This window comes from Lynx canadensis, chromosome F2 (assembly GCF_007474595.2).
Source record: "Lynx canadensis isolate LIC74 chromosome F2, mLynCan4.pri.v2, whole genome shotgun sequence".
Classification (NCBI taxonomy): Eukaryota; Metazoa; Chordata; class Mammalia; order Carnivora; family Felidae; genus Lynx; species Lynx canadensis.
Window position 1 is genome coordinate 15,049,166 of NC_044320.2, and position 22,474 is coordinate 15,071,639.

General features: G+C 49.0%; 1 long non-coding RNA gene across 1 annotated transcript; it reads right to left on the bottom strand.

The window, feature by feature from the left end:
• Window positions 1–6,745: 6,745 nt before the first annotated feature.
• Window positions 6,746–21,550, bottom strand: LOC115505838. The gene is made up of 3 exons (XR_003966155.1): window positions 20,637–21,550; window positions 9,387–11,076; window positions 6,746–6,780 (listed from the first exon to the last, which is right to left on the bottom strand). It is a non-coding gene; the product is annotated as an uncharacterized LOC115505838 (long non-coding RNA).
• Between the last annotated feature and the right edge of the window lie 924 nt (window positions 21,551–22,474).

Consider the following 22,474-nt stretch of genomic DNA (forward strand, 5'->3'; position numbering starts at 1 on the left):
TCTGAGCCATCAGCCCAGAGCCCGACGCGGGGCTCGAACTCACGGACCGCGAGATCATGACCTGGCTGAAGTCGGACGCTTAACCGACTGCGCCACCCAGGCGCCCCGGATCATTTCCACTTTAATATGTATGCGTTTGTTTTCACGAGCATTAGAAAAATACAGAGAGAACGTCGTGCCTTTTTAAAAGATGTCCTGGGGCACCTGGCTGGCTCAGTCGGTTAAGCGTCCCACACTCGGTGTTGGCTTAGGTCATGATCTCATGGTTTGAGGGTTGAAGCCCCATGTCGGGCTCTGTGCGGCCAGTGTGGAGCCTGCTCGGGATTCTCTCTCTTTCCCTCTCTCTGCCCCTCCCCCGCTTTTTTTGTTGTTGTTGTTATGTATTATTTATTTATTTATTTATTTTTAAATTTACATCCAAGTTAGCATATAGTGCAATAATGATTTCAGGGGTAGAACCCAGTGGTTCACCCCTACCTATAAAACCCAGTGCTCATCCCAACAAGTGTCCTCCTTCATGTCCCTCACCCATTTAGACCATTCCCCCCACCCAAAACCCCTCCAGCACCCCTCGGTTTGTTCTCTATATTTAAGAGTCTCCTATGTCTTGCCCCCCCACCCTGTTTTTACATTATTTTTGCCTCCCTTCCCTTATGTTCATCTGTTTTGTATCTTAAAGTCCTCATATGAGTGAAGTCGTATGAGGTTTGTCTTTCTCTGACTAATTTCACTTAGCATAATACCCTCCAGTTCCATCCATGTAGTTGTGAATGGCAAGATTTCATTCTTTTTGACAGCCGAGTAATACGTTACTGTATATACATACCACATCTTCTTTTTTTCTTTTAATTTTTTTTTAACATTTATTCATTTCTGAAAGACAGAGACAGAGTACCAGCAGGGGTGGGTAGAGAGAAAGGGGGGCACAGAATCCGAAGCAGGCTCCAGGCTCTGAGCTGTCAGCACAGAGCCCGACGCGGGGCTCGAACTCACAAACCGCCAAGATCATGAGCTGAGACGAAGTCAGATGCTCAACCAACTGAGCCCCCAGGCGCCCCTACAGACCACATCTTCTTTATCCATTCATCCATCGATGGCCATTGGGTGCCCCTCCCTGGCTTATGCTCCCCCTCTCTCTATCTCTCTCGAAGTAAATAAACAAACGTTTTAAAATATTAAAAAGTAAAAAATAAAAAAAATTAAAAGATGTCTCTTGGAATTCTTCAGGTAAAGCGAAAGGGTGGATTAACGTCGCCAAATGCTGCTGAGGATTTGGGGCAGGTACTTGCTGATCCCAAGGTCGGCATGCAACAGGCGGCAAGCACTCAGCAAAGAGCTGGTGAAGGAAGAAACCGAGGAACCCGGACAAAGGGAGGGCTTGGTCTGTGTGGGACGCAGGGTGTTCTCAGCGGCGGGAGCGCCTCCGTGGCTCGCTCGGTGGCCCTGTGGACAAGTTCTGGCTCGGGTCAGCTGCTGAAAAGGGAGCCAGCTCGGCCCCTCGGGCCTGGAAAGGGCAACTAGGGGCCCAGACCGAGTGTGTGGATGACCACAGCGAGTGATGAACTCACTACATCCAAAGTGCCCTCAGGTGCCCTGGCAGCCGTCCTTGGTCATGCTTACCTGGGAGTTCCTCAAAAAATTAAAAATAGGGCTACCCTACTACCCAGCAATTGCACCAGTAGGAATTTATCCAAAGGATACAAAACTGCTGATTCAAAGGGGCACATGCACCCCCACGTTTATAGCAGCGCTATTGACAATAGCTAAATTATGGAAAGAGCCCAAATGTCCATCGACTGATGAATGGATAAAGATGATGTGGTTTATATACACAATGGAATACTACAAGCGATGAAAAAGAATGAAATCTTGCCATTGGCAACGATGTGGATGGAACTGGAACTTCGCTTATGCAAAGCGAAAGAAGTCCGTCAGAGAGAGACAGACGGCATGGGGATGTCACTCAGAGGTGGAATTTGAGAAACTTAACAGATGAACCTAGGGGAAGGGAAGGAAAAGTAAGATAAAAACAGAGAGGGAGGCAAACCAGAAGAGACTCTTAAAAAACAGAGAACAAACTGAGGGTTGATGGAGGGGAGGCGGGTGGGGAGGTGAGTTAAATGGGTGATGGCCGTGAAGGAGGGCACTTTTCGGGATGAGCACTGGGTGTCATATGTAAGAGATGAATCGCTGGGTTCTACTCCTGAAGCCAAGGCTACACTGTATGTGAACTAACTTGAGAATACTACTGCCACTAATAAAGAGTCAAGGGGGAGAAGTGGACGGCAGCCATGGCCACCTTCCCCCTCTCTGGTTGGCATCACCACAGGGCGATGGCATGGTTTAGGGGCCACACTAGAAGCCACTCCTCTGCTTCCTGAGGAGCAGACCACTGCCCGGAGCCCCGGGGGTCGCTGGGGGGGAGCTCCGGCCACTGAGACCGCACAGCATCCCTCACAAACCGAGCCCTCCCTTTGTCCGTGTGCTGTGAAGTCCCCGACAACCCACAGTGAGGTGATCACAGCCCGTGTCAAGCAGTCCCTTTCTGTGCCAAAGACCTTATGAGCCTCATCTAATTTATCCCCCAAACATCCCCGGGAGGTAGGTATTTGGGTTGTGTCCATTTTATAGATGAAAACACTGCGGTTCCAGAAAGTTAATTAATATTCCTCGAGCTCACGTGTCTGGTGAGTGGTGGAGCCAGGGTTTAAACCCAGATCTGTTTAAACCCAGAACCTAGGCGCTTGGACCCTTCTGGGGCATTGCCACCACTGGTTATTTTCGGAACGGGCTTGTGGAGGTATAATTCACATACCATAGAGTTCACCCTTTAGAGTGTGTAATTCAATGGTTCGTAAGGCTGCACAAATTTAGAACATTTTCATCATCCCCCCCAAGAAACCCCCGTGCCCTTTAGATACCACCCCTCACCCACCCCCTCCAGGCCCTTCCAGCCCCAGGCAACCACTAACCTGCTTTCTGTCTCTATAGACTTGCCTCTTCTGGACATGTCATAGAAATGGAAACATAATACGTGATTTTTCGTGGCTGGTTTCTTTTACTCAGCATCACGTTTTCCGGGTTCATCCGCATTGTAGCACATGTCAGTACTTCATTCCGTTCCACTGCTGAGCAATATTCTGGTGTCTGGATACGCTATATCTTGTTTTTCGGTTCATCCACCGATGGGCGCTTGGGTTGTTTCCGCCTCAGAATTTCTGGGCCAAGTCGTGACTCTGTGTTTACACGACTACTGTTCTGAGGGCGACAAAATCAGTGTCCGTTTTCAGATGAGGAAATAGAGACTCCAAAAAACCCAGGACCTGCCCAAGTTGTACAGAGCGTTAGTGGCCAAGGCAGGCTTTGCTTATTTCAAGCATACTCCGCTGTGCATTGTAGGAGCTCAGTTCCCACAACTTTAAGATATGAGGGGTGGGGAAGATGCTGTCAGGGTCAAGCCAATGAGTTAAGCAGGGTCTCTGCTTCTGCGCGATTTACCGTTACGAGGCCACTTACACCGTGAACCTTACGCAGCACGTGCTATGTGCCGAGCTCTTTACAAAAGTAAAGAATGCGCCATCCCGGCCCCTAAGGAGCTCCAGCTCTATTGAAGAAGACCCTGGGCATATCGGCGAACAATGCTGATGAGTGACAGGTGCCGGGGCCGATGGAGGTGCTCGGGACGCGTGGCAGGACTGGGGAAGACCTCCCAGAAGTTCTGGCGGGTAGACTGGGAAATGAACAAGGAGCATAAGCAAGGTGAGAGGATGGTCTGTTTAAAGGTCTTACAGTGTTGGTGGGTCTGGTGGAAGGCACCAGCAGAGGCCAGGACAAGCAGATGAGCGGCCGGTCAGGGCCTCAAACACCACACCTGGGAGTTTGGACTCGCGTTTTTAAAGTGTGTGAAGCAGGAATGATATAGGGTAATCTGGTGGTTAGAAAAATCCCTCTGGAGCAGTAAAAAGAATGAGAGATGAAAATGGAGCAGGTTAGAAGTCTACTGCACCAGTCCCAGCAATAGAAGGGAGAGTCTGAATAGGATAGTAGCTGTTGGGATGGAGAGGAAAGGACAGACGACAGAGGCATCTAGCAAGGAGGGAAGTGTCTATGCGGTTAATTGGCACTGGTGGAGGCAACTTCTGGAATGTAGGGGCTGAATGGTGGCCCCCCCCCCAAATATTTGTCCACTGGGAACATGTGAATGTGACCTTATTTGGAAAAGGGGTCTTTACAGATGTTATTAAGCATTTTGAGATGAGATCATCTTGGATCATCTCAATAGGCCCTTGATGTTTGGCCTGGCTTCCAGGACAGTGAGAAAATAAATTTCTGTTGTTTTAAGCCACCAAGTTTATGGTAATTTATTACAGCAGCCCCAGGAGACTGACAACACACAGCGGGGTGCAGGTTCTTGGGTGCGGGAGACCCAGCATCACATTTCCGCACCTCTGGGCTCTGTGGAAGGAGGTTCCCCGCTCCCGGGCTGCGGACCCAGACAGAGCAAGGCCGCAGAGAGAGAAGCTCCCCATAAGGCCCTGCCTCGTGCTAAGAAAACAACCTCCAGTGTGTTGCCACATGAGGATTAATGACATAATTATGAGCTCTGACCTCCCTGTGTGATTCGGTCGGGCTGAAGGCTGAGGCCTCGGGAAGAGCGAGTGGAATCGTCGCCTGGTCAGGGAGGAAAGGCAGCGTCAGACGGCTCCCAGAAGAGGCCGGTCTCCGTGGGAACCTGCAAGAAACCCAACCAGGCTCACAGGTGACATACCCCAAACATGAGCCAGTCAGGTGAACTGGAGGCCACTGGCCAGCCACCCAGCCTGACTCATTCCCCTCTGTGCAGCGAGCCTTACCAGGCACTTCTGTAGGCTCTGTCTCAGGGGGGGTCCAACGATGAGGGGGCGGGGAAGGTCAGGTCAAGTCATCCCATCATGAGAGACTGGGGAGCCCAGTGTGGCAGCAAGCTCAGGGGTTTCGGAGTCTAACGAGCCGGGTTCAAATTCCACCACCACCTCTTTACAGCCCCGTGTCTCTGGATACCTCAAGTCGTTTCCCTCAGCCTCAGTGTTTTCATCTCTAAAATGGGGATGACTAGACCCACACTGCAGGAGTGTTTAGAAAATTAAATGAGCGGTCATATGTCAAGTGCCTAGCGTATAGGAGATTTTTTTTAATGTTTTTATTTATTTTTGAGACAGAGAGAGACAGAGCATGAGCAGGGGAGGGGCAGAGAGAGAGGGAGACACAGAATCCGAAGCAGGCTCCAGGCTCTGAGCCGTCTGCACAGAGCCCGACGTGGGGCTCGAACCCACGGACCGCGAGATCATGACCTGAGCCGAAGTCGGTCGCTTAAACGACGGAGCCACCCAGGCGCCCCATGGGAGATGTTTCTGATCAATTGGCAAACGTGTTGAACACCTACTGTGTGCCACTTGCTAAGAACAATGGTGGACAAGCGTGTGGCCGCCCTCGTGGAGGAGCAACCAAACACGGCAGGCACAGCCCAGAGTGGGGAGGCTTGTGTGGGAGGGTCAGGGGCCAAGGGGAATTCCAGAGGAAGTTCAGTCGAAGTTGGAATCATATTTCTGTTGGCCCAGAAGGATTCAGGGATCAGCCTGAGGTCGTGGGGCGAGTCGTGGCCAGGTTAGCCCGCAGACCCACGCTTCAGACGGCCACCGGCTGTCACCTCTGCTCTCGGGCCCCGGCAGGCTCTGAGGGTCCCGTTGTGCAGGACCGGGCCAGCTCTCGGTCAGACAGCCCACCTGGAACCTGCCAGGCTTCGCCCTGGGGACTGGACACTCAGCCCATGGCGCAGGGGGCCCCCGGCCTTGGTCCTCTATGTGATAGAGGCACCACCGTCTGCTTCTCCGTTCACATGCCGGTGGAGAGTTGGGTTGTTTCCCGTTTGTGGTTGTTACAGACAACGTCGCGAAGAGTATTCGTGAACCAGTCCTTCTGTGGGCGTATGTTTTCACTTCTCTTGGGCAGATTCCTAGGACAAGAATGGGTAGATCACGGCAGTTATAATTTAGGTTTGTAGGAAACCGCTAAACTGGTTTCCAAAGTGGTTATACCGTGTATATCCTCACAGTGTATACATGTCCCACTTACTTACTCCACTTCCCTGACGACACTTGGTATCATCAGTCTTCAACTTTAGCCACTGTCTTAGTCTGCTCGGGCCGCCGTGAGAAACGCCGCGCACTGGGTTGTGTAAACAACAGCAACTTATTTTCTTACGCTTCTGGAGGCTGGGAGTCTGAGATCGGGGTGCCAGCCTGGTCTGCTAGTTCTGGTAAGGACGCTCTGGTTTGCAGATTGATGCCTTCTGTGTCCTCACCTGGTTGGGGGCGGGGGAGGGGAAATGGAAAGAGAGAGAGAGAGAGAGTGAGCGATAACATCTGTTTATCTTTTGTTGACAAAGTGTCCCTTCAGATCTTCTGCCCATTTTGTAAATGTGTTGTGTGCTTTCTCGTTATTGAGTTTTGAGAGCTCTTTATATATTCTGGTTGCCAGTCCTTTATCAGATAATACGATTTGCAAATATTTTCTCCAAGTCTGTAGCTTAGCTCATCTGTCTCTTAAGAGTAGCTTTAAAAAAGCAGAAGTTTATGGGGCGCCTGGGTGGCGCAGTCGGTTAAGCGTCCAACTTCAGCCAGGTCACGATCTCACGGTCCGTGAGTTCGAGCCCCGCGTCAGGCTCTGGGCTGATGGCTCGGAGCCTGGAGCCTGCTTCCAATTCTGTGTCTCCATCTCTCCCCGTTCATGCTCTGTCTCTCTCTGTCTCAAAAATAAATAAAATGTTAAAAAAAAAATTTTTTTTAAATAAAAAAAAAAAAGCAGAAGTTTTACAATTTTGATGCAACTCAACGTACCCATTTATGTGACAGGTTACACTTTTGAAGTCACATCTGAGAGTCTTTGCCTAACCCAAGGTTACCAAGTTTTCCTTCTATACTTTTTATTCTAGAGATTTCATAGATTTAGGTTTTACATTTACACTTATAATCTATTTTGACTTAAATTTTGTATCTGGGGGCGTCTGGGCGGCTCAGTCAGTTAAGCATCTGACTTCAGCTTGGGTCATGATCTCACGGTTTGTGAGTTTGAGCCGGCGTCCTGTGAGCTCAAGCCCTGCTTCAGGTGAGCCCCTCTTCTCTCCCTCTCTCTCTGCCCCTTGTGGGATTCTCTCTCTCTCTCTCTCTCTCTCACTCCCTCTGCCCCTCACTCACTTGCACCCCTCCACTCTTTCAAAAAAAATTTTGTATTCCGGCACATGGTATGGCCCAAATTCACTCTTTAGCATATGGATATGCAAATGTCCCAGCATTATTTGTTGACTAGGCTATCTTTTCTCCACAGACCTGCCTCTGCACCCATGTAAAACAGAATCAGTTATCCATACACGTGCAGGTCTGTTTCCGGACTCTCCATTTGTCCGTCATTCCACCAATACCACACCGACCTGACCACTGCAGCTTTGCCATAGGACTTGGTTCTTTTCTTTTCTTTTCAACATTTAATGTTTATTTATTATTATTATTTTGAGAGAGAGAGAGAGAGGCAGAGCATGAGCAGCAGAGGGGCAGAGAGGGAGACACAGAATCCCTGAAACAGGCTCCAGGCTCTGAGCTGTCGGCACAGAGCCCGACGCGGGGCTCAAACTCACGAACCTCGGGATCACGCCCTGAGCCGAAGTCAGGCGCTCAACCGACTGAGCCACCCAGGCGCCCCTAGTTCTTCTCCAAAGAATGGTTCTAGGTCCTTTGCGTTTCCATATGAATTTTACTATCGGTTCGTCAATTTCTCAAGTAGAAACAATGCGGTGAGTTTCTGTCCCTGGTGGTTGCTCAGGAAACTGTCAGGGACTTTGGTGTAGCGTATTCACATCACTCTGGCGCATCGTGGTTTCCTGGGCTTTTCCACGTCCTCACATCAACTCTCAGTAGCCCTGTGACAGAGGCCGGGGCAGCTGGTGTCCCCCACTGTACAAGGAAGACTGAGTCTCAAAGACAAACAGCGTTCCCTGTGGTCACCACCATGGTCACACTGCTCGCGAGTGGCAGAAACGGGTTTTGAATGCTTGATGTCAGGACTCCAAATCCAAGGGCTTTCCGTGCTACCCTGGCCTCTGAGGAGGGGTCCGCAGTGTCTCCTTAATAGTCTAAAAGTTTAATAAAGTGCACAAAAAGAGGCACTCATTGTTTTGGTTACTTAAAAAAAAAAAAAAGCAATTTCGGATGTTGGTGCCATGCAAATGTATTTCCGTTGCCCTAATGTGAACGCTTTCCTCTCTTCTGCTTAAATGTGGGCGTCCGTCTTAATAGGAAAACCATATGTCTTTGTTCCCTTTTAACTTTCTTTCTTGGCAAGAATACCGCTCCATGGAGGAAAAGGGAGAGGAAATGGGGATACATCACAGAAGGAGGGATTCCGGTTTGAAGTAAGAAAGAACTTCCAGATGGTGAAGGTTGCCAAGCCCTGGATGAGAATGCCACAAAGAAAGACCGCTTCCAGCCTGGAAATCCTGAGGCCCACCTCTCCCCAAGGAATCGTGATGGAAACTCTGTCCTGGGTCTTCCCTCTGAATGCGTTCTGCCTGGGACAGTCACGGGGGCTCCGAGGCGAGCCCGCACTGCCAGCGGGACCCATGAGGGAGTGGAGGTACAGTGTAGGTAGCAGTTCTGAAATACGGGTTTTCTTTGGTGTCGGGTCCCCTGAGAATAGTTTCCGAGATGGGGATTTGCATGCAGGCGTGTTGGGTGCGCTCTCGCGGGCAACATCTGGGTGGGGGTGGGGTGGGGTGCGGAAGAAGCAGACTGAGCAGAGGAAACAGACTGGGACATCGACGTGAAAGGCAACTAGGACAGAGGCCTCAGCCTGTCTGAGCCCTGGAGCTGGCGTGGCCCTGGAGAGTTTGCGAGCAGCTCGCCGCCAGCCCGTTACCCTATTTGCATCTTCTACGCCTTCCTCTGGCCCTGCCGTGTCTCTCCCCTTGGCCCTCGTCACCCCCACACCCCTGCATTTGCTCCTCTGCCTTCATTGTCCACGTCCCCTCACCTTTTGTCTGTTTTGTTCACTGCCGTAACCCTAGAGCCTAGCTGGGCACAGAGCACCCGTTCAACACACATCTTAAGATGAAGCTACCGGGGCGCCCGGGTGGCTCCGTCGGTTGGGCCTCTGACTTCCGCTCAGGTCACGTCTCGCGGTTCGTGAGTTCGAGCCCCGCGTCGGGCTCTGTGCCGACAGCCTGCTTCGAATTCTGTGGCTCCCTCTCTCTCAGGCTCTGTCTGTCTGTCTCTCTCTCTCTCAAAAACAAACGAGCGTTAAAAAGTGTTGAAACTCAGAGGACAGAAGTGCAAATCCAAGGCGATGGCGTTGCCTACCTTGTTGGCGCGAGGCCTCCATCTCACACACGTGGGTCCCCAAGTTTGCGGGTAAGTCTGTCGGGTGGACCCCCTGGAAATGGGCGCCATTTCCCACAGCCTGCGTGGGGTGCCTCCCAGGACAGCTTCGGAAGTGGGTTGGCTCTTGCCTCCCCCACTGGGGTTCACACGCGGCCTGGTGGGGCTGGGAGTCCGGGAGACCCAGGAGAGGCTGCTTGCGAGGGGTCTCGCAGAGGAAGCATTCTTTGTCACTAGGAGCCTGCTCTCATGGCCACTGCCGCATCCAACTTTCTCATTCGTGCTGTGAGCAAACGGCCTGGACGGAGAGCGGTGCCCCGACCGAGCCCTGGTCTCACTTCACCCTCCCGGCCACCGCTGCAAGGTGCCAGGGGCCCCGTCCCTTCGTTTCAGGGATGGGGGCCCAGGGCTGGGAGGGGTCAGGGACTCACCCCCCAATCCCATGGCCAGTCTTGGGGCTCCTGGACGGGGCTCTAGCCCAGAACGGCAGGCTTCAGCCCCGTCTGTCCCTGGGCAGTTTGGGAGGGAGCGGCGTCCAGAGAGGGTGGGAAGCTGGTGGTCTTGAGCTCCGAGTGCATCTCCTGCCACCCTCCTTGGTCTGGGCGGGGAGAGGTCAGATTTGCGCCCTGCACAGGTGCAGCTCCCCCACTGCTTCCTCCGTCAGCCAAAGCCCACGTTTGGGGTGGCTTAGTTGGCTCTCCTGGGCGAGAAAAGGATGGTACAAATGACTCCGTCTTTCACTTCCCAGACCCCGCCCAGTGCACTTTTAAGATGTGGAAATTTTATTAAATCCCTGAGCACGGCTTCTCTCTACATTTTCTGTGGTTTAACTCTCCCTGGGTCTTTTTGCTTATGGTTTTGGCTTTCTCCCCCCCCCCCCCCTTTAAACCTGAGAGTTTCTTTCTCCATTGTCGCTTAAATGAAACAAGTGCTAACATTTCTGGTATTTGTTATAGGCCTTGCATACTCGGGAAATGCACACTGACCTAGCAACCAGTGTGTCCCTGGGTGCGCGAATCCCCAGATCTCCAGTATGAATCTGGGTTCTCTTCTCCCTGACCACCCCTCCCCTTCACTCCTTCCTCTTCGGTCTGGCCTCAGGACCTTTGCTCATGCTGGTCCCCTGGGAGAATGCCTTTGCTCCCTTCCATTTATCCAAATCGGTCCTCCTCGTCGCCACAGGCAAGTTTCCCAGTCCGTAAAATCCTTCGGACCACTGTAGCTCCTCTCCTTCCTCCTGAAGGACTGTGTCTGCCTCACGGATCCGGCAGTGCAATTCAATGCTGTGCAATTATCTTTGAAAAAGACTAAAATAACTGCAAAGATATGAATATGTATTCTAGGGAAATGAACTGCCCCACCCTCAAACCTGGTTCCTCCCGCCCCTGCCCCCTCCCAAGGTAGCCCATTATGAGTTTGCTTGATACTTTGTACTATTTCATTCTCCTTCATGCACACGTATGCAAACAAAATGCATTCGCCTTGAAAGCAGGAACAGGGGCTGAGGCGTCCAGCCAGGCTTCTGCTATTCCTGTTCTATTTCTTCGACATGTGAGGTCCCCCTGGATCCGGACGGCCCAGGAGGCAAGCGGAGCAGAGGGCAATCCCTCCTTTTCACAGGTGAAATCACAGAGGCGCAGAGAAGTTGATGGAGTCACCTCAGGTCACAGAGCTAGTAAGAAAGAGAGTGAAATTGGAACTCACGTCTTCTGACATGCCCAGCTGTTCTGGGAAACCAACCCAAGGACGCTTGACTTCCCTGAACCTCACTCCCCGAGTGCTCGGCTCTGCAGAGCTGAGGTTAGCTGAAAACATGTCGCAATCCCTCGTCACTCTCCGCGCAGCCAAACCCGGGTTCTCATCTGTGACTTGATATGTGCCCTTGGGTGGGAGCTCCTTTCACGCCTGTGGTCCAGGATCCACATGGGTGAGTCATGAGCCGTCATCAGCCAGCTGTCGCCTCACCTTCAGCTCCGTGAGGTGTGAAGCTTGTTTTCTTTTGCTGGCGTAAAGTAGTCACCTCGGACACAAGGCGGGGTGTAGGACACGGCCTCGAGGGCAAACACAGACCCACAGCAACAACGGATTTGTAGAACGCGAGCATGCAAGCACTCCCCGGGGCCAAGAGCTGGCTTCCCCCTAGGAAGCTCCCATGCATGACAAGGAAGTCACCTGCCTCAAGGAAACAGATGGGACATGCTGGGGAGCTCACGGCTACTGACCCAGGGGAGACGAGGGGTGCCTGGCCGAACTCTGTGGGCGTGAGCCAGGACGGGCAGCCCCGGAGGCTCAGAAATATTCCCCGGCTCACACTTCTCAAGTGAAACTCGGATAGGTGGTCAGCACGAACCAACCCCTCCCGGGCCTGTTCTTTCTGCCCATGCGTGCTGAAACCCCAACCGCAGCGGGCGGGCGGGCGGGCGGGCCTCGATGATTAATAGTCCAAGCTTCGTGCTGGAGCCAACGCGCTCTCAAGGGACTTCTTTATTTCAATGCTGGCAGCGTGTGGAGGGAGGTTCTTAGGGGAACCTGGTGGGTGTGGAATGGCTTTGGGGGCTGGCCTGGACCCCTAGTAGGGCTCCATGCAGGAGTTGCCCAAAGGGCCACCCAGGATGATTGTAGGGGCCTCAAGAACATCTATTTCTTTCATTTCGGTAATTACGTATTCACTTTAATATGTTTAAAATATACTTAGCACATCCAGCCTGTAATTTCATGTAATTATGTATTTTCACATATATTATTATTTAGGAGAAGGCTAAATTTTTTTTTTTTTTTTTTTTTTTTTTTTTTTTAGAGTGACTTGATTAGAGTAGAAAACTAAGCAAATAATAACACAGGGTACAAGTCGATACGGCAAAACCTCTGATGGGGGAGTTGGAACAACTGGAGTTTTGAGAAACACTACTTTCTCGGGGAATCCAATATCCACGCCAAAAATATCAACGGAGCCTAGATCCAGCTGAGGGGGATGGTTGGAGATCTCTTTCAGGAACCACATTGGTCTATTTCCATGCTTTCAATGTATATGAACTTTTGGAAGGGGAAAGGTACGTGAGAGGTTTTTTGTTCTGGTTTGTTTTAATCAAGACTTTGACGTATCTGAGGCCCTGGGGATTGGAGATGAAGAGATGCTGTCAAGGGGGTAAATTAAAAACAACCCATGAGGGTCACCTGGGTGGTTCAGTTGGTTAAGTGTCCAACTTCGGCTCAGGTCATGATCTGTTTGTGGATTCGAGCCCCACATTGGGCTCCGTGCTGACAGCTCAGAGCCTGGCGCCCGCTTCGGATTCTGTACCACCCTCTCTCTCTGCCCCTCCCTCTCTGTATCTCAATAAATGAATAAATGTTTTTTGTTTTTTTTTTAAAGAAAATCCATGAAGTGAAATCTGAAAAGGTAGGGAGAGAGTGATGAATGGAATTGAGATGAATTGCATCACAAGGCTTTCTACTCATCAGACTATTGTTTATTATTTATTTATTTATTTAAAAAAATTTTTTTAATGTTTTTATTTATTTTTGAGACAGAGACAGAGCGTGAGCAGGGGAGGGGCAGAGAGAGGGGGAGACGCAGAATCTGAAGCAGGCTCCAGGCTCTGAGCTGTCAGCACAGAGCCCGACGTGGGGCTCGAACTCACGGAGTGTGAGATCATGACCTGAGCCGAAGTCAGACGCTCAACCGACTGAGCTACCCAGGCGCCCCCAGACTATTGTTTCAAAAGAAAAGAAAGACTGGGGCGCCTGGGTGGCTCAGCTGTTAAGTGTCTAAATTTGGCTCAGGTCACGATCTTGAGGTTTGTGGGTTTGAGTTCCGCATCAGGCTCTGTGCTGACAGCTCAGAGCCTGGAGCCTGCTTCGGATTCTGCGTCTCCGTGTCTCCCTCTCTCTGCTCCTCCCCTGCTCGTGCTATGTTTCTCTCTCTCAAAAATAAAATAAACATTAAGAAAGAAAAAGATGTAAAACTTTCTGTATTTACCTACAGTCTTTTTGGAGCTTTTGACACAAAAGTGTGGTGTTTAGATAGCTGTAACTCTAGTGTGTGTGTGTGTGTGTGTGTGTGTGTGTGTTCTGTTTGGCTTTATCAACTCAACATTAATAACTTTGCGTGCCAGGTGCATACGGTCTCCACATGGAGTGTGATTCAGAATCCGCCAAAACACTTGTTAAAATGCAGATTGCAGGGCCTGCCTCCCAGGATTCTGACTCAGTGGTCTAGAGTGGGGCCTGGGCATCTGCATTTTAGCAAGCTCTTCAGAGTGTCTGATAAAGGGGCTCCTGGACCTTACTTTGACAAACCTTGGTGCGTAGGAAATACACATGATTCAGCTGTGGACCCCACCCTCAAGAGAACATGGCCAAGGGAGGGAGATGACGTACCCATAATAAATCATAAGGTAGAAAGTACCTCATGTGGTAGGAGAACAGAAATAAAGTACAAGAAACAGAAATAAAGTACAAATAAAGTATGGTGGAGCTCTCACCACCATCACCCAGCCCATGGGTGCCAAAGCATCCTGTTCCGGAAGGTTCCATGCTTGTGCCGTATTGTATTTCAACCAACCTTAGTCTTTTCTTTCAATTCTTTTTTATTTTATTTATTTATATATTTTGAGAGAGAGAGAGAGAGAGAGAGAGAGAGAGAGAGCACCCAAGCAGGGGAGGGGCAGAGAGAAGGAGAGCCAGAGTCCCAAGCAGGCTCTGTGCCATTAGCACACAGCCCGACGCGGGGCTCCAACTCATGAACCATGAGATCATGACCTGAGCTGAGATCGAGAGTCGGGTGCTTAACCAACAGACCTTGAATATTTACTCATAGCATTACTCCTCCATCTGGCAGAGAATCATTTCCATGATCTAGGCTCTTATCTTTCATTTTGGTGAAGGGTGTTGGGAAAAAGAATAATATTTTGCGGCATGTGAAAATTTTAGTCAAGTTGCAGTGTCTCTAAATACAGTTTTATGGGAACACAGCCACCGTCATTCATTCATGTCCTGTCGGTGCTATACCTCCATGCTGCCACGGCACAGTTAAGTAGCTCCAACAAGGAACAGATGTCCTGCAAAGCTGAGAATATTTGATGGCTGGCCCTTCCCATAAAAACTTGCCTACCCTTGCTTTTGAAATTTGCTTTGAAGCATCATTACATAGGAGGAGAACATCCTGTAGTCCAGGGCTAACTTTGCCCCACTCTGGCCAGTGGGAGACGGAACATTCTCAGGCCTGTGTGAGTTCAGATGTGTGTTCTCTCCGATCTTCTGGGAGGTACTTTCCCCACCCCAGGTAGCTTCTTCACTGGCACAAGCTGATGATGGCTTAGCTGAGGGCTCCAGGGGGACCCTCTGAACATCTCCAGAGCTCCCTCTCTGGGCAGCTGTCTCCTTTCTAGTCCTCTGCTCTGCAAATTCTAGCTGCTTGCCCTCCCTGAAACTTCAGCTCTGTCTCCTCAATAAAGACTGACCACCAGGGCTCCTGCCGGATCCCCCTCTCTCTGAGGGGGCCCAGGGACTCTCTAGGCAGTAGCAAGGGCAGTGTCCAATGTCCTGTTGTCCAACATCTGCAAAATCATAGATGTTGTCCAGATTTTTAGTTGTAAAAGATGAGAGGGCAAATCCCATGCCTGTTTGTCCATCATTGCCAGAACGGAACTTAGTAGTTCAAGAGGTGAGTGTAAATTTACCTTTATAGCAACAGCAATGCAACAGGAAAATAGTTATCATTTTTATTGGTGATAAAGTCACAGGGACTGTTAATTATACTGCAGTTTATAATTGCAGGAAATGCTAAGTTCCGATTAGAGATTAGTAAAAGTAAAGATGTAATTTTTTCCCCCCGTACTGATTCATAAACCTTCTGAATTTTATCCACAGTCCCCTGGGGGCCCATGGTTTCCCGGATGAGAGCCTTGTGCTAAGATGTAACAGTACTTTTTCTTCTGAGTATTGAAGATCCTTTCATTGGCCCTCTCGTAGCACTTAGTGTCAATTGTCTTGGAGCGTATTCCTCACAAAGTCCCCTGTTTGGTACAAAACAGAAGCCTCAGTTTTTTTTTTCTCTGTGGCAACAACATTCCAAATCCTTTCTGCATAACACCCATGTTTCATCATCCTTAGCCTGGTTTTTGCTGTTCTCTAATCAGAGACTAATCAGAGTCTCTGTGTTCTTTGTGAACTGTGGTGACTAAAAGTAGCCTAGAAACTCAGCTGGGGGCTCCCATGCAGAGCCTAATGGCCGGGGTGTCCCTGGACGGTGAGTGACAACCTTTCTCATACATTCCAGCAGCATATGGACTGCTTCCTTTCAAAATTGTATCTTGCTTTTTCTTTTTGTTTTAAAACCAGTTCTGTATTTGCTCACTAAAAAAATTCCCACTCAGGGTGCCTGGGTTAAGTGGTTGACTCCGTTGTTTAAGTGTCTGACTTTGGCTCAGGTCACGATCTCGCTGTTCATAGGTTGGAGCCCCGTGTTGGGCTCTGTGCTGACAGCTGGGAGTCTGAAGTCTGCTTCCGATTCTGGGTCTCCCAATCTTTCTCTGCTCCTCCCCTGCTCATGCGCTCTCTCTCAAAAATAAATAAACATTAAAAAATTAAAAAAAAAAATCCCCACTCAATGTTCCTTTCTGTGACCAGAAATGTTTATGGCATCGTTACATTGGGTCATTCTGCCATCCGCTGAATGATTACGAGGTCATCTTTAGGGACTGAATTTTTTCCTTCCCAACAGCAGGATGAACAGAGAACAGAAATGGCCAGAACTTTTACTCCATTATACTTAAAAAAAAAAAAAAAAAAAAAAAAAAAAGAGTAGTCTCTACCTGAACCCTCTGAAATTCAAAAGCTCTCAGTAAGTAACCTTTCTTTTCATGGCAGTTAGTTACTTGCATAGATTCAGTAAGACTCTGTTCTCCTTGTAACAGGACACCGTTGGAAACACTGGTTATTTTACCAAGGCTTTGACTGGAATGTCGTATTTGAGACCGACACTCATAGACTCAGATAAGACCAAACAGTTGTAAGGAATTCTAAGGTTGACTTTATGAAGCATGAAGCCAATAAGGCCCCCTGGAAATGTTGGCCGGATACGTCACTTACGGAGTTCCCAGCATCCTCTCCAGGTGAGCACAGAATGTCCCTTCCCGGCAGGTGCAGGAACCTCAGGATATCTTGGGGACCTCGTGAAGAGGAATTCGCCCAAATTGACAGGTGTTGCAGGCATGTCTGTTGGCAAGTACTTGGCCTGGGCTTCTGGGCCTGGAGAGGCTACTAAAAGTTCAATCTAGATTCCTTGTAAAAAGTTCCAGCAAAACAAATTTTCAAAGATCTACGTGACCAATCGCTGTTCTGGCTGAGCTTATGCAAACAATTAGGCCGAGTGTGTTAAAACTGGACTTGATCTACAAACAAATTAGTCTTGATTCGGCTATCTCTGGAAATGAAGGCTATTCGAGAGAAAAATTCTGTTTCATCAACGCACCTTTACGGATGTTAAATTCTACTTCTGGTGGTCTTTAAAGGTTTGTTGCTTGCCCAAACTACACGACTCGAGGTAAGCTTCAGAGAAGTCGTCACAAAAACTCATGTAGAGAAAATGGTTGTGCCTGTTGTCCTCTGGGTCATTCAAGAGGACACAGACATTTGAGTTACAAATCTGAAAAACCCATCTGATTCCTACTGCCTGTTCCCACTCCCATCTGAAGAGGCGTCAAGGCAGACATCTAAGTATCTTCTCCCTGGCAGCACTGGGTTTGTAACCTGCTCTAACCATCAACCTACAGTTTTCTTGTTTCTATAAAAGTACCTCTTGGGGCGCCTGGGTGGCGCAGTCGGTTAAACGTCCGACTTCAGCCAGGTCACGATCTCGCGGTCCGTGAGTTCGAGCCCCGCGTCAGGCTCTGGGCTGATGGCTCAGAGCCTGGAGCCTGTTTCCGATTCTGTGTCTCCCTCTCTCTCTGCCCCTCCCCCGTTCATGCTCTGTCTCTCTCTGTCCCAAAAATAAATAAACGTTGAAAAAAAAAAATTAAAAAAAAAAAAAAAAAAGTACCTCTTGTTAATTACCTGACGGCTTACTAAGCAAAACAGAGTCTATACAATGGTTAACACCACCCACTACACAATCAAGGCCTTAAAAGACTCTCAAAATAACATTATATTATTAAACACTAACAGAACTCAACTGCACGAAATAATTTTACAAAATAAAACGGCATCAGATGTTTTCACTGCTGCACAAGGTAGAACTTGTGCTCTCATAAAAACGAAATGCTGTGTATACGTTCCAGATTACCGCAAAAATCTTTCTGAGTCTCTAATTGACAAGCACTCGTATTGGTGCTTTAAATGATCCCTCTCTCCCTTTAATAATTGGTTAAACTCCTGGACTAAAGGAAGGTTTTTGTCAACTGTCAAAGGACAGATTTGGGCTTCTTCTTTTGGTTAATTTAACATGTTTTGCTGTTTTCTCCCTGGTCTCTCCACTCCTTCACTGCCACAACTTCAAGCCAACAGATGATCCTTTCTGCTAGAGAAAACTCCCATATGTTATCAGCTCTAGATACAGCTGCCTGAGGCTTTCCTAACTCCTATTAAATTCTCAACTGACCAACCTTACCCATAAGTAGGGACGTCTCTACGCCCCTATCTAGCCGGAAGAAGCTACGGGAGATGAGACCTTCCGCTTTCAACAACCTTAAAGATTTAAGGATCAAAATCGCTCAGGGGGGAAAATGATGAGGGAAACAAAGGCAAGAAAAATGTAGCTTAAATTAAATTTCCTTACAGCCTGCAGCCCACTGACAGATGTCAGACGCCTGCAGGGTGAACATTCCCCAAGACCTTTATGTGTGTGCCTTAATGCGTACGCTTCCTTTAAAAACTAAAAGCAACCTTATCTTGTCAACAGTTAAATCTTCAGGTCCTGTGAGACCCTGCTTTCAGCATACAGAAATCCCTTAAAAACTAACTTTATCTCTAACCACCCCTCCCCGCCAAACCTAAAAGGATATAATCAGTCGCTCCTCAGGACTCCAGTGCAGCTCTCTGCCCTTGGGTCCTATCACCGTGCTTTAATAAAATCACCTTTTTGCATAAAATAAAGCCGTTAATTAGAACTATTGGTTACTATTAGTGACCAATGCATATAAGATACCTACACAATAGGGACATAAAGAAATAGAAATAGGTAAAATTAAGCTCCTTAGGGCTATCGGTCAGTAGTCTTAGCTTCTCGTTAAACCTTAACAGTTCCTTAGTAATTGCTACTTTTTTTTTTTTTAAGTTGATTTATTTTGAGAGAGAGGCTCTAGTAGCACAGAGCCTAACTCAGGGCTCGAACTCACGAACCGTGAGATCACACAACCTGAGCAGAAGTCGGCGCTTAACTGACGAGCCTCCAGGCGCCCCTAGTAACTACTACTTTTTAATCCTGTGTTTCTTCAGCCTTGATTTCCCGGTTGAATTTAGGGCGCCAATAGCTTCTTATAGCTGCTGGCTAGTTCCAAAAGATCACGAAGAAAGCGCTCTCCTCCCTGACCTGTAAAGCAATCTCCACTCAGCTGGTTTGGAACATTTATATGCCATAAAATTCACTGTTGGAAGAGTTGAATTCAGTGACTTTTAGAAAATCTCGAGGCGTGCAATCCAGTTTCAGAACACGTCCTTCACCCCAAAGCCATCCCTTGTGCAAGTTACTCTCCATTTCCATCCCCAGCCCCAGGTCACCACGAATCTACTTTCCGTCCCTATGGACTTGTCTTTCCTGGACATTGCTTTTCTTCTTTTTTCTAAAATGTTTATTTATTTTTGAGGGAGAGTGCGCCAGCGCCTGTGCAATCGGGGGTTGGGGGTGGAGAAGACAGAGAGAGAGGGGGACAGAGGATCCAAAGGGGGCTCTGAAATGACAGCAGAGAGCCCGATGCGGGGTTCGAACTCACAAACGGTGAGATCATGACCTGAGCTGAAGTCAGACGCTCAACTGACTGAACCACCCAGGCGCCCCTTTTCTGGTCACTTCATATAATGAAATTAATTCATACACTACATGATCTTTGTGCCTGGCTTCTTCCACGTAACGTAATGCTCAGTCCCACAGGATAGTATGAGCTCGTAAGTTCTCCACTCCGGCTATCTCCAGGTAGTATCCGACCGTGGCCATTCCTGCTTTTGTTTATCCGCTCACCAGCTGGACAGTTGGATTGTTTCCACTTTTTTCGCGATTATAAATCATATTACTTATGAACGTTCACACATGAGTCTTTGTGCAAACATGTTTTTACTTCTCTTGGGTAGATACCTAAGGGTAGATTTGCTGGGTTGTGCAATAAGTTTATGTTTAACACCTTTTTTAAAAGGTGTGTGTTTATTTTTGCGAGACAGAGAGAGAGAGAGAGAGAGAGAGGAAGAGAGAGGGAGAGAGTGGGGGAGGAGCAGAGAGAGAGGGAGACAGAGAATCCCGAGCAGGCTCTACACTGTTCAGCACAGAGCCCGACGCGGGGCTCGAACCCACGAACCGTGAGATGATCAAGAGCCAGATGCTGGACTGAGCCCCATGTTTAACACCTTTTCAAAAAGCCCGACTTTTCAAAGTGGCTGCACCGATTCCCATCTCCCCAAGCGAGGTAGGAGGGCTCCTCCTTCTGCTGTTGTAACTGCTTTCCTTTCAGAAGTGAGTCCCTTCTTCGGAGTCGGACACAAGCCGGCAGGCAGATCTCCCAAACGAAACAAGTTTCCAACAACACCCTCACAATTCACTCCCCATTCTCCCAAACACGTTTCACAGACTCCTTAACTTGGTCTGAGTCTTGGTACCCGATTTCCTAGTGTTTGGTTACTCAACAATTTTCCTCTATTTCCTTTCTCTGTGCCACCATCGTCTATACACGGTGCTCACATGACCTCTTATGGGATTTATTTTTCAAATATCCGTCTGCCTCAACTAGACACTAAGCCCCCTCCGGAGGGGAGATTTTTGTATCCAGAGGCTAACACAAAACATGGCACAGAGCGGGCCTTCAAGAGTATTTGTTGAATGAGCAGTTGAAGAGGTGACGTGCACGTTTGGTTCAAATATATACTAATTTCCGTATCAGCCTGTTTTCCTTCAAAAGGGCTTATACTCCCTTAGGACCTGTTCACTGAACACATGACACAGAATCTTAAGAGTTTATGGAAACCCTGGGGAGAAGCCCAAATCTTTCGGTTCACCCGCAAACTCTAAGGCCTGGAGGGACAGTGACTCACCCAAGGTCGCCTGTATGTGCCACGCGGGAGTACCGGGGCGAGCCGCTCCCAGAGGAAACCTGCCGTCAAGAGAGGGGAACCGGAGCGCTGGGGAACCCGGGGGATACTGAGGCAACAGGGGGGAGCTGGTCTGTGGCAGAATCCTGAGTGCCGGGCCTGAACTCCACTCTGTAGGAAAGGAATGAACGTTTTTGAGTAGGATGTGAGATCGTCCCCTCGGTGTTCTAGCAGATTAATATGGCGAGGGGGCAGACGGGAGGTCAGAGAACGGTCTGAGCGTGAAACAGAGAGGGAGCGCCCAGACTTGGGGGGTCTGCCCGGGGATGACGGGGTCTGTGAGCCTGGGAAACGGTGGTCTCAGAACTGGGAATAAGGAAGGTGGGGCAGATGCGCAGGTCTGATCACGTATGTGTTCTCCGCAGCCCCGGGGGGCAAACGGCCTCGCGTGTCAGAGGGCTGCTTCTGCACTCACCGTTCCAGTCCAATGTGGGCTCTTCCACGCACAAGCGAGTGACCTTGGGCAAATGACCTCATGACTCTGAGCCTTGGCCTCCCCATCTGTGAAACAGGGGTGATAACAACCTCCTGGGATTGTGGGGAGGATTAACTTAGGTGATACATCTGAGGTACTTAGACCTGAGCCTGCGGTGTAGCCAGAGATGAGTCCACGGTGGCCTCGGGGCTTCCTCCTCCTGTCCTCGCGTGAACTTTCAGGAGGCGACTGGTGGGCAGGAAGCCACACTCACTGGGAACTGCCTTAAACTGGACACCCTGTGTTTGAAGTTCTACATAAGGTAAAGGATAAACTGTCTTATCTTTTGGAGTGTGTGGAAATGTTTTAAACTTCACTGGAAGTTACTTTCGAGGAACTAGAATTTATTGTTATTTTTATTTATTTAAAACAAAAATTTTTTTAATGTTTTTATTTATTTTTGAGACAGAGGGAGACAGAGCATGAGCAGGGGAGGGGCAGAGAGAGAGGGAGACACAGAATCCGAAGCAGGCTCCAGGCTCTGAGCTGTCAGCGCAGAGCCCGACATGGGGCTCGAACTCCCAGACTGTGAGATCATGACCCGAGCTGAAGTCGGACGCTCAACCGACCGAGCCACCCAGGCGTCCCTCGAGGAACTAGCATTTAAAAAAAGTCTTTTTTTAAAATATTTATTTATTTTTGAGAGAGAGAAAGAGAGAGAGTGTGTGCGAGTGGGGGAGGGGCAGAGAGAGAGGGAGACGAGACACAGAATCTGAGGCAGGCTCCAGGCTCTGAGTTTCCAGCACAGAGCCCGACACGGGGCTCGAACTCATGCACTGCAAGATTATGTATGACCTGAGCCAAAGCCGGGCGCTTAATCGACTGAGCCACCCAGGTGCCCCAAGGAACTAGCATTTTTAAAAAGATGCCATGTGCATACAGTGGTCTAAGTCTGAAATGTCACATACGGGAAAAAATTGATTTAGCTACAATGTCTTGTAGGGTTTTCAAATGTCACCTGCGGGGCCTTGGGTGATCTCACATAGGACTCTGGGGCCGCCCTGGCAGAAGGGGATAGAAACTCCTCTCGACTAGAGCTGCTCCCCTTTTAACGAGCAATACGAGTTCATTGAAGAAAAGGTTTCACTTTTTTTGGAAAACGCTTGTAACAGAAATTTAACAAATATGTTAGGACAACCAAATGGCAAATCTTCAAAGATGAAAATAAATTCTATATAAAACTTCAAATTGTTTAATTGGCTAGACACATTCATGAAACATAGCTTCTGAAGACTAAAAAAGAAGGAAAAAAACCTCACAAGATACGAAAGGCTGCACCTCTTCCACAGCGGAATGGTGCTATTTG